Genomic DNA, 12,012 nt, shown 5'->3' with positions numbered 1-12,012 from the left:
GCTTTGACTGTGATGTGACTTTGTCTTTTCTTAGTTTGACAAGATCATCAGTGACAGTCATCCCAGCAGACGGCATAGCTGATCATGTCAGTTTGATTTTAGAAGGCTTTTATGCAGATATAGCTTTTCAATTCATGAATGTTATGTGTAGTTGTGCACTTCTGCTCTAGAGTTCTAATTTGAAAGTCCTCCACGCTACACAATCACAAACCCTTTTCTAAATTCAAAAATGAAAAGTAAATAAATTATGTTGAACAATTGTAAGATATTACACACGTATATTGTTTACACATTTAATATTTACAAATATAACATTTCATACAGGGTTTAGAGTGTACCATGCACTGTATCAAAGTAAACTAATTTAATTTGGTACTAAAAGGAGACTGCCCAACGATGGCATGGAGAACCACTTCTTGCCGAAGTTCTTTCTTTTCTTTTTTTATTTTAATTGTAAAAAAAACGTAAGAAAAAAAATCAGAAGAAAATTTCCACAGCATGGGAGAAAATAAGAAACCCCTCCAGCTGGTTGGCTCGCAGAGCTTCGGTTCCTGTACCGTTTTCTTCAGCAATGGAAGGGAACCGCTTTGTCCCATGTAATTAGAGACAAAGCCATCTCTTCTTGAAGAATCGATGCACAGATTCCACAGAGCTGTGAGTCTCAGGTTTTATCCGTAATGATCACCGGATACACAGAGTGTGATATTAAAGCTTTTCTTCCAAGCTTTTTCTTCGAATGTTCAAAGTCTTTTCACGTGTGAACAAGAGCTCCCTTAGCCGGTGGGCTGTCAGGATCAAAAAGCAATGATTTTTCCCGTGCACCAGATCTCATTGATGTCACTGGAATCTCCAAACACCCTGAATAATGGGAGATGTAGTTCAATCAGTCCTTCTTTTTCCGGTAGATGGCAAGCTTTTGTATTTTTGATCACAACTTCCTCTGGCCTGCCTAACAGCACCACTACAAATCACCACACTTAAATCAAAAGACACGGAAACAATAGTGGGATGAGACTTTCTTGAGAATTGCACCACAGGAATATAAGGCAGAAGATTTTGTCAAAGTGTCAAAAATGTTGTCCTGTCATATTTTTCCAAGTTGATTTTCTTCTGTCTTCACAGTGGAGGATAGTTGTTTACAGGCAAGTTCTGGTAAGTTTCATAGTGTCAAACTGGCGCAAAACACGCCATAGCCAAACATTAGTGATGTTTAAAAGTCTGCGCCTCCAAGAAGCAATTGTTTCTCAATAGCTGAGACCCTGGAACCTCTGTACAAAGCCAATAGTGAAGAACGAGAGGGTGGGTTTTACTAGGCTAGAAAAGGTCATGGGGTCAAAGAAAGTTATTTGAGGTACTTCCCACTATTTTTATAGTGAGCAAAAAATACACAACTTTAAAACAATGCTCCAGCAATGCTGTCTTATATAGACTAGCTTAATGATGTGGTCTCTGCTAATCCACAACAGTGTTTGTTTTTTTTTGTACATACACAGAAATTCCATGGCATGATATAACTGAGACATGCCACATACATGTACTCCTGCTACAAGACTAATTTAAAGGCTACTCAAATGTTCTTATTAAAGGGGTCACTGATTATTTTCCCAAGCTGTTATATCTAAGTTAGAAAATTTAATTAAAAATGAAAGTGTGTCCTCCTTATCACTGCAGAGAACCTAAACAGCAGCATAGTTCTGCTACCACTATCTACATAAACTTTACTGTCTGAGAATTCAACAGAGATCTCAAGCCTTCAACAGAGGTGTCAAAAGTCAGTCCTCAAGGGCCAGTTACCTGAATGTTTTAGTTCTTACTCTTATTCAGCACAACTGAATCAAATGATGGCTCATTAGCAGGCCTCTGCAGACTTTGTGCTGTAGAATCATTTCTGAGGTAACACGAGAATATCATTGTTGCCAAATGTGCCTTTATAAAAATCTAACAGAGGAGTTAGAATGTTTGGATAATTTGTTAGTGTTACTATCTTCTGTTTGAGTTTGTCTGTGCATCTCCAGCTTGTCACTGTGATGCTCTCAGGCAATTCCAGAAGACAATGAATTGGAAAGCATGAAAAGAGTCTAATCTCCAAAATGACAGGTCAAAATATAAATGTACCTGAATTTCAATTACCAAGCCCGCTTTACTTGACAATTATTTTCATGTCTAACACACTTAGCTATGTATAGCTATGTATAAGTGGAAAATAAGGAGTATTAGAAGGCTTCACTTGTCAGATTATTACAGCCAGTATAGAATTAATGTCAATCATCTTATTTTCAGTTCTAGCTGTGAAAATGAACAAGGGTGTCTATTATACAAGAAGTGTTCTCAAACACCATCAAACAAAGAGTGACCAGTGTGTGTGTCTCTCTGTCTATCAATAAATGTATCTATGTGCTTTCACGTTGCCTTAGTGACGGTAGAGAAACTGATTTTCAGTGTGACCCCCATTACATATTAACTTCAACAAAGTAGATAAATCAATCAAAACAATAATTGAGAGTGAAATTATTTTTTGCAGTGGTCTTATGCTTTTGCCAATGCCATTTTCAAATAATTGAGAACTCCAAAAATCATTGTTTTTTGCAGAGAAAAAAAAGCATTTCACCTGATGAACTACAGTGCAAGAGAGATTCTTGGTGCTAGAGAAACGTAGGAAAGCAGGAATGTGAAAGTGTAAGAATCGTCACTGGGGTACAGTAGAACTAAATGAATTTCAATGACTGCATTTGATCATGGGCTTTTGACAGAAACAGGGATGGAAAAATGTAGTTGAGGGAGGGGAACACAGAGGTGAGGAAGTTTAATACCATGATGTGACTGGCTTCAAATGTGTTGTGATTTTGTGCACGTCCAAAATGCTGGCTCTTTGTCATGCCAAAGTACAGCGGTGGCAAGGGTATAGCACTGTGATATTTCCGGCCCCGCTGCTGTGACGCATGTAGTTGCTCCAGGCCATGCAGGTTTAGTTAGAGCCCGACTCATGGTCATGATGTAGTGTCTTATACAGTGATAGCTTTAAGACATATGAGCTGGTATTTCTAGCGCGAGACACACAAGCCACTATTTCCTCGGGTGAATTGAACACTATTCCCGAAGGAGAACTCTAGATGGATTGTGTTCTTAGGTTAGGGGCAATTCTAAGCCTATGCTGTCACACAAATATCAAACATGTGGTGTAACAAAGAACCTAACTTTGACAACAAAGGAAAATTAACAGCTCTTATTAGATTTAGTTATGAAGTTGGGACTTGTGTGATCAATAGAATGTCAAGGTCCTAAAGTAATAGCTACAGCAACAAAAATAACAGCAGGTCAGCTTTCAAGCAGGTTGTTTCCACTTCAGATGTTAAATGATGTTAAACAAAGTCAGCTTGTAAGTTCTTGTAATAATATCTTTGTCACAATAGCATAAAATGTCACTCAACTCATGAATCTCATTTTATTTTTAAAGCATTTTTTATCTATTAAATGCAACACAAAGTGCTTTTTGAAAATACAAACAAATGTACACTGTATAAGCAAGCAATCATTTTATTTTCCAATTACTAAACTATCCGTTACAGATAAAATGGTTTAAACTGAAGCTTTGCCTCCCCTGTCTCCCAAACATTACTAACCATCTCATTCTGGAGAAATGCAACTCAATTGCTGTGATTGGTGAATGATGTTGGCTACGTGACTTTTGTTAACGTCCCCAGATTGTATTGGCTCTTGACAGTTCGATGGACATGTCAATCATCCAAATCGGCCCTCCGTTCTTTGCAATGTCTGACTAGAGTACTGAATTAACTGACACACAGAGTGCACAGCAGTATTTTGACTCTTATTTTGTTTCAAAAACCATTGTTATTGGAATTACTTTTTATGGTGAGATATAAGGGGTGGTTTTGGGAACCTAAGTACAAAAACTGAAAATACATGGTACACATGGTGGCAAAATGTGCCAAAAAGGCTCATTTGGAAGGTTTGCCTGGACATTTAGGTGATAATACCTCTCCAAAATGTCTATGCTTCACTTTTTTTGCATGAACTTTGGTTCATTAAAGAGGCAGTATTATGCGTTTTCCAATCCAATCCAGCCATTTAATAGCAAAATCAGGTAACTATGTTACCTTCAGTTATAAAGATGCTGTATCTATCAAATATGACTTAAAGGAAATTTGAATTTGTATTCTCTGTCACTTTAAAGACTCCTGCTTTCTGAAACTCCGCCTTCAGGAAGTCATCTGTCACTCCTCTATTAAGGAGGGTATTTTTACCAGCATTGCCCTGAGAAGCAGCTTGTTTGATGAGCTCAGCAGATGTGCAGTTTCACCAGGTGTTGGTGCTGGCTATTCTAAAAGAGCTGGGGGGGTAATAACGAGGAAAGGCTGCTCTGTAAGGTACAAGCTGGGAAAATGCAACTCTGAGGAGCAGCTGCACCTCAAAGGCAGTGCTATGTCCAACCGGGCGTGGACAGTTAAATGGTTGAACCATAGCCTGGTGAAGGACTGGAGGAGCTCCAATAGAAGAGCTTTTTATGATTCCCCCTACAGAGCTTCAAAACAACTTGATAGAATTTGAAGAAGAGTTGTTACAGAGTCCAACACACTGGTCTTTGACAGAATCAGCTACCCAACAATGGTAGACATAAAGTCTTCTGAGACTGAGCATTTGATATAGCTATACAATTATTTGTCAGCTATTCCTTGATATTGGCTTATTGCATGGTGATTCTTTCTTCCGGATCCCAACTCAATCATGGCTCAAGATTACTTGTGCTAAATCAAATTCCTTATGGAAGTTTTTTTCTGTTAAGAGGGAGTCATTTCTTTCTATTTCTTCAACATGCTCTGAAGGATTGATACAGTCAATGACTCAAAGTAATCATCTATATTGGGGATACCTGCTGTTGTTACGTCACCTATGTTTCAGTGTTTGCTTTAGATTAAAGAGGCACACCGTCAGCTTTATAGAAGACAGTTGCCTATCAGTTAATTTTCTAATTAGAAAGTGGAAACAGTTCCTCAGTCTGACTTGATAAAATGCCAATGTGACAGAAGTCTGTTTCAAACATGGACTGGTCTCTATTAATTAGATAACAAAAGGTTGATGTCACATCTAAATTGACCCTCTGCTAATTTTCTGTGTAAGAGAAACACATATTCATCAATTCCAACACACTTGTCAGAGCTAAGGTTACATTAAGACAATCATGTACCGCAGCAAAAGACTTAATTTAGTTGCTGACCACCTGCTCAGATAAATCCTACTACTGAAAAGAATGTCTTTAAACAAAATGTTCCCCTCTATACCAATAATTATTTACTTGACATTAAATTATAATGGTAAAAACGATTTAGAGTTTGAGATTCTGACTTATCAATAACTAACAACAAAATTACTTGAAGTTAGAAAAAATAAAGCAATGCTAACCTTGGTTAAGCTGATGCAAGTGGTATCATCTGACCTCTCATCATCTCTGGCGGAGATACCAGTCCCAGAACTAGAGGAAGGACTGTCAAAAAAGACAGACTGCACTTTACTTGCTTTCTCTTCTTATCTCTTAACTTTTTAGTATAATTTATAGGTTATACTAAAAAGTGAAGATGGAGTCTTGCTCCTCCATCTTCACAGCTAATTTGGACTTAACATTGTCTATAACAGTGTTTCCCAACCCTGGCCCTCAAGGCACACTGTCCTACATGTTTTAGAGGTTTCCCTGCTTTAATGTGCCTGATTCAACTGATTGCAGTTCAACAAACGCCTGTTAATCAATCATCAATTGAAATCAGCTGGACTGAAGCAAGGAAATACCTAAAACATGCAGGACAGTGTGCCTTGAGGACCAGGGTTGGGAAACACTGGTCTATAGCATCAGTGACTGACAGAAAATGTTCCACGGATGTATAACATGAAGACACAGCCAGCTCAAGGCAACATGAACTAAGCAGCCGCTTAGGACCCCCAAACTTTGCGACCTCTCCACAAATGCCTTATTGTTAACACAAACAATAGATCTTGAATTTTAACATTTGTTTATTGAGAATGAGCATGGTATTAAATTTTATTTAACAGTGTTGGCAGAGATACAAGATTTAAAAGGCAAGTGCAAAGAATAGTATTTGTAGTCCGGCTGTTGTGTTACCATAGCTACAATCTGAAGGTATGAGTTTAGAAATCGGTTTTGAGCTTGGTTTGCTCACAAGCAAAATAATAACTAGCCTTGAGTCATTTTCAGCCCGGAAAACTAGACGTGGCTCCCTCTCCCAGATTTCACCAAATCAGGATTGCAACATCAGTTGTGGTGATGTTCTAAACAGGAAGAGGGATCCCTAAATCATATTCAATGCTAGATTGGGAAATATAAAAGAAAAAAAAGTTTCCAACAAGAGCATAGAAAGTACCATATTAGGGTGAATGTTGGACAAAACGTGACTTTAAAAACTATACAGATGTCTTTGGCTTCTGTGCCAAACCCATCTAAGCTGTAATGCACCTTTTATGAATTGACTTCTGTCTTTGTCACACGTTCATGAAATAAAAATAAACTACATATCTATTTGATGTTATTTTTTACGTGCATTAGAGACAATTAGAAGACGCAGTTTCTTAAAAACATTAGCAATAATTCTACACACAAAAAGGTCTGCTTCCCTTGTTAAATTTATATTACTGCCGAATTTAAATGATAGAATGTTGATGCAAACTCAATTTTAATGCTTCACAGGTAAGCTGTAACAAAACAAAAGACAGGTGTTAGACATTATTCCAGTATTAAATAGTCGACATTATATTGCTCATTTTGTTACACAAATCACCTGTCATTCAGTCTCAGCTGCCAGCAGTAAGATGTCAAATACGAACAGCAGGAAGCAGAATTATAGTCAGAACCCGCCTGCAGTGATTGACAATAAGTTGAATAAGAATATATATTAAATAAAGTGAAGGCTGAAGTGTCTCCATAAAATGCTTTTGTCCTGATCTGTGACTTTGCAGTTTTAGGCCATCATTGATAGTTAAAATTGCATTTATAATTTCCACATCAAATATAAAAACTAAATAATAAATCCTTACAATCCTTTGAGATCATATTTCAAAGAAATCTTGACTTTAGATGCTACGTGTTTTTAAAGGCTCTTTTCAACCCTTTTTCTAATTTATAGCCCTATAAATTAACTATTTCCTCTATAGCTACGGGGGCCATTATTTTGAGGTTTGTATCATGTTATGATACTTTGCTGCTTTGATTCTCTCATGTATGTTTTAGAAATCCTTGAATCTCTCTTGGGAGCCATTCGGGTGCCTCAACGCTTGCTCATACAAAGTGCTGCCTATTTCCACAAAACTCCTCATTCAAGATTTAGGTACCGTGCACACAGAGTCGAATTTAGGTGTTCCACTTTCTTTGGGTTTTTAGTTTTTAGATTTTAAGTTTTTTGTCATTTAGGCTGTGCTTCCACATGAATTTGGCGTTTTATAAGAACAGAAAAAAAAAATTGAAAGCAGATTCCAAAGTGGGTCATTTTTAAAACACCAGTTTTATGTTTCCCTGTGGCCATGTGAGTCAATGACGTTGAAAATCCATCTCTATCCTGCATTACTCTCACAATGAGCAAGCATGGCTCTGTTTGGTGTTTTTTGTGTCGTTCACTGGCAGTGCTACACCCTAACCGGCTGACCCGGCGTACCTACTTACAGTGGTGCTGCATCCTGCTGTGTGGACTCACATTGTTTAATCGTTTACAAAAATACGCCATCCGCCCCTCCGACACGCCTTCACCACTCAGCTCCTCCAGACTAGCTACAGCAGCAATTAGCAAACACCTTAGTGAGTCTGTTGAGCTTATCATACAAATTTCTTTTCAGCCGAACACTGGCTGTATTTGTCATAATGGAAATTCATTGTTGTGATGGTGAAGTGTCGAAAAGGGAAAAAACTTCTTAAGGACAAAGAGGTTAATTTCAAGACTTCAAACTGTAAAGACAAACGTCTTTTAAGTTATGCTTGATATATGCAGCATTTTTATAACTGGAAGTAACAGTGACTTGATTATGCTATAAAATGGACCCATAATACTGCAACTTTATGTGTTTCAATGACTAGTAAATATTCCTAAAAATTCCATAATTTAACATGTAGTATAATTGTATGTAATTTTTTGAACTCCACTTCTAATAATTGTGTTTCTACACTACATTTAGATCAGTAGACTTTGACCAAAATAAATATAATAATGTTTGTGACATAGTAGGAGTCTTAAACATATAACCACATTTCCATAATGTGAACAAAGTGTTAGGTAAAATTAAGTAAAAATGGTAAGCATACCTAAAGTAAAAAAATAAAAATGAATAAGAGAAAGAGCCTCATAATACCACACCCTCTGTTTCAAGATACAGCTTAACTAATAACTGGTTAGTTGCATATTAGCTATTTTTAATATGTAATTGGCTGCTTTAAAAGACCAGTTAAACAAAAGGAAGCAAGACCATAAAAACTACCCCTATCTGGACTCATTGTTTATCTTTCCATGGATGTTGGCATTTATAAAACATGTCCTACAATCAAATTTTGTGAAATTATCAAGTCCTGTATGTATGATTTAGGTGTACATTTATTTGATGTGCCTTTTTAGTTACATATAGTGTATGAACATACTGAGTGTGTATTGAGATGAAGGCTGTAAAATTTATGTTGTACTACCACATACAGATTGACATTTTAATGTAGTATGAGGTTAAATAAGATTATTGTTGGATCATTGCAGCAACATTTTCATGATTTTTATGCAAAATCTTTAACAGTAATGGTTGTCTGTGGTGAAAGTGGTGTCTCTCAGTTATGACACTGAAGCTGGTGACTTTTATAATACACATGAAAAATCCATGTATTTTCATGTACTGTCATATATGGAAACTGTGTTGTGAGCATAATTAATTTTATATTTTAAAATATCTTTATGAATGTAGAAAAAGATTTGAATTGTGCTTAATTTTAAACTTCTTCACTTGCATGCCACAAGACACACTGCAAGAATTCAAAAAGGCTAATATTAGCAAATGTAGGCACTCATACGCAGGTAGTTTGAATGTTATGCTGTTCGAAGCCGTACATGGTGTTTGAGATATGGAAGAAGACAATAGCTCTCTGAGGGCTAAGGGTGATGAAAATACAGTGGGCTGTGGACATCACCGTCTGAGCATGAGTTTCTCTGAAATTACATTGTTGCAATGGAGGACACAAATACACACGCACAAAAAAAGAGCACACACAAGCACCTTTGTGCATGCCGATTCAGATATAATGCACGGATGTCCTCTGCGTTTCATCATCAAAGCTCTATCAGGCTGTGCAGAGTCTGAAGGGGAGAATATGAACCGGATAAAACAAATCGTTTGATGTGTGAAAGACAGACACTCCAGCTCCAAAGTACTTAAGCTTCCCCTCCCAGTGGACTGACGAGGGAGGAGGGCAGGAGCGAGAAATGAGTGCTCGCCTCTTTTACACCCCGCCCCATTGGCGTTCATCTACAGGAGTTTCCAAAGGATTTCATCATTGTTTATGCAAGGTCCCAATGTCATCATGAGCGATGTCAATTAAATAAATAAAGTCAATATTGACAGACGTTTCAAAGATGTTGAAGCAGTGGAAGGGAGAAGGAAAACATAAAGCAGAAGTGGTGGACTAAATGAGGAACGAAGTGGATGTTAAAACTGATGAGTATCTAATACATGTAGAACATCAAATATATTCTTTGATGTTTCACACATGCTGCAGTGACAATACAAAATGTTTCCTATGTTCATTTGACCTATTTTATCCAAGCTATCCCTGGTAATCTTTTGATTTGGTCATCCCCATTGTCTCTCAGGGGCATCATACATCTAAAAATCATTGTCTTGTTGGCATAAGGGCATAAATTGAAACAGATGGCCAATGTAGTTTCTTTGTAGATATTAAAATATTCACCAAGCTGCTATTAATTCTTTGATTGTGTGGCTTGAGAAAGGTCTTTTATATCTAGTTAATTTCCCTTCAAAGGAGTCTCATTGAGTTATAAGCATGAATATGGCTCTTTTAGTAAGTCTTTAAAGATGAAAGGCACCCCCTTCTCCAGCGTCGGATATGTAATACACCTGACCCTTTTAAAGAGCTGAATGGCTCTTTAATATTAAATTGAATTGTTCCAGAAATGACCAAGGTCAGGTGAAAACACAAAAGATCATCAGTGAATTTTAAAAGAAAACTACTTGACTTTTACACAAATGAAGTAAGCAAATATGGACTTAGCATTATTAGAGGCAGTTGGCATGACTATGGTAAAGTCTAATGCAAAGCTAACTAGAACTTCAGTAGACTGGTAAGAGTTGATCAGACACAACATGCTGGCCAGGGAATTAGCAGTTATATATATTATACATATATATGTATATATATATATATACACGCCTACAGCTATCCGTGCACACATTTTGGCACAGGCAATTGTCACAAAAACACTGAATATTGAGATGGCAATTTTATTTGTGATAAATGTACAGTACAGACCAAAAGTTTGGACACACAGTTGTGTCCAAACTTTTGGTCTGTACTGTATATACTTTTATAGTTATTTTCCATCATCATGATGTCCCAAAGACTGATTAGCTTCACCGTCTTCTTTACAAAAACTTACATAAACTTATGCTTGAAGAGCATTAGTTTTTATAATTGATGAATAATAGGATTGAACAGGACACCTAAATACAATAGCAATTGTACAATTGGAGCTTAGTGTTAAGAACTAAAAAGAGGAGTAATGGGACGTGGGTACAGATTAACAAACCAATGTAGCTGTCTGACATTTCCCACTACTGTATTGAAACGGATAGTGGTAGTTGTGTCCTCTTGGAGATTTACTACTCCACTGTTGTAGATACAGGAGCTCTAGTGAACTTTGTAACCATTTTACAAACCGCAGAGTTTTGGTGTGCTCCAAATGACAGGTAAGATCAAAATAAACTCAAACACAATTAAAACACACATTATTGCTATAATGCCAACCTGTCCTTCTGTTGATGTTGAGCCACAGTGTTTTGGCTTACTTAGTATAATATCATTCAAAACCAAGAAACATTGTGATTTGTTGCCATTCCCCATAAACCTGTCCTCAACTTCTGTCAAATTATGTTTCTTTCCAGTGGCCCAACTCGGAGTTGGTGCAAAAGAAGAACCGCTTCTCTGATCTTTTTTTTTTTGTCCTTTTCTCTAAGAGACATTTAACTTGTGTTAAATAGCAAAAGAGATTTGTAAAAATCTGAAATGTTTATAATTTTGTGTCTTCAAGGCATTTGAATTCAATTCCGCAAAGCACTGATTTAAATATTCAGTTTGCAGTTAGTGCTTTAATCTGGATGTTTTTCAAATGCGTCTCAGTGTGGAAGCGCTCCTGAAAAACAAAGACTAAAGCTATACAGGTCAGCTTGTGCCTATGAATACAAACACATTCATATTCTTAAGCCTTTCAGGTGTCTGCCATATAAAGACTGCTCTGATGTACAGAAATGTTATTTCTAGTAACTGTGATGCTGCTGTCTTTTTTTCTCTGTGTGAAGAAGCCTCTTTATTAGCCTGTGATAAGGAGTTTGATAAGCACAAGGCATCAGGTGATTACTTTTGTTTCCATACTTCTTCCGTTTCTGAAGGAGATTTCAAGAACATTTACTAATGTGGAGTAAAAGTTGAGGAACATTTTATCTACTTTCAAATCAGATTTTTTCCCTTGATTTGTTTAGGTTTTTTTTCTGAATTTGCACTAACCAAAGTTATCTCCCATTTGCAGATGACCCAGGTTGGCTCATTTGTCCTATTCAAGAAGCAAGAGATTGATTGTTGCCCATGCTATGACTGCAATTATACTGTCATCATTTAATCAACCTTATTGGATTCCTGAAGCGGTCACATTCCCAGAGGCTGGACTTACACAATGAATGGCTATTTTAAGCTGGAAGTAAAGAAAAGAAGGGTAAAGCTGAAAGGAAAATAAG

The sequence above is a fragment of the Xiphophorus hellerii genome, chromosome 5 (assembly GCF_003331165.1).
Source record: "Xiphophorus hellerii strain 12219 chromosome 5, Xiphophorus_hellerii-4.1, whole genome shotgun sequence".
NCBI classification, from domain to species: domain Eukaryota; kingdom Metazoa; phylum Chordata; class Actinopteri; order Cyprinodontiformes; family Poeciliidae; genus Xiphophorus; species Xiphophorus hellerii.
The sequence above is the reverse complement of the archived record's forward strand: the minus strand, read 5'-3'. Positions refer to the sequence as shown.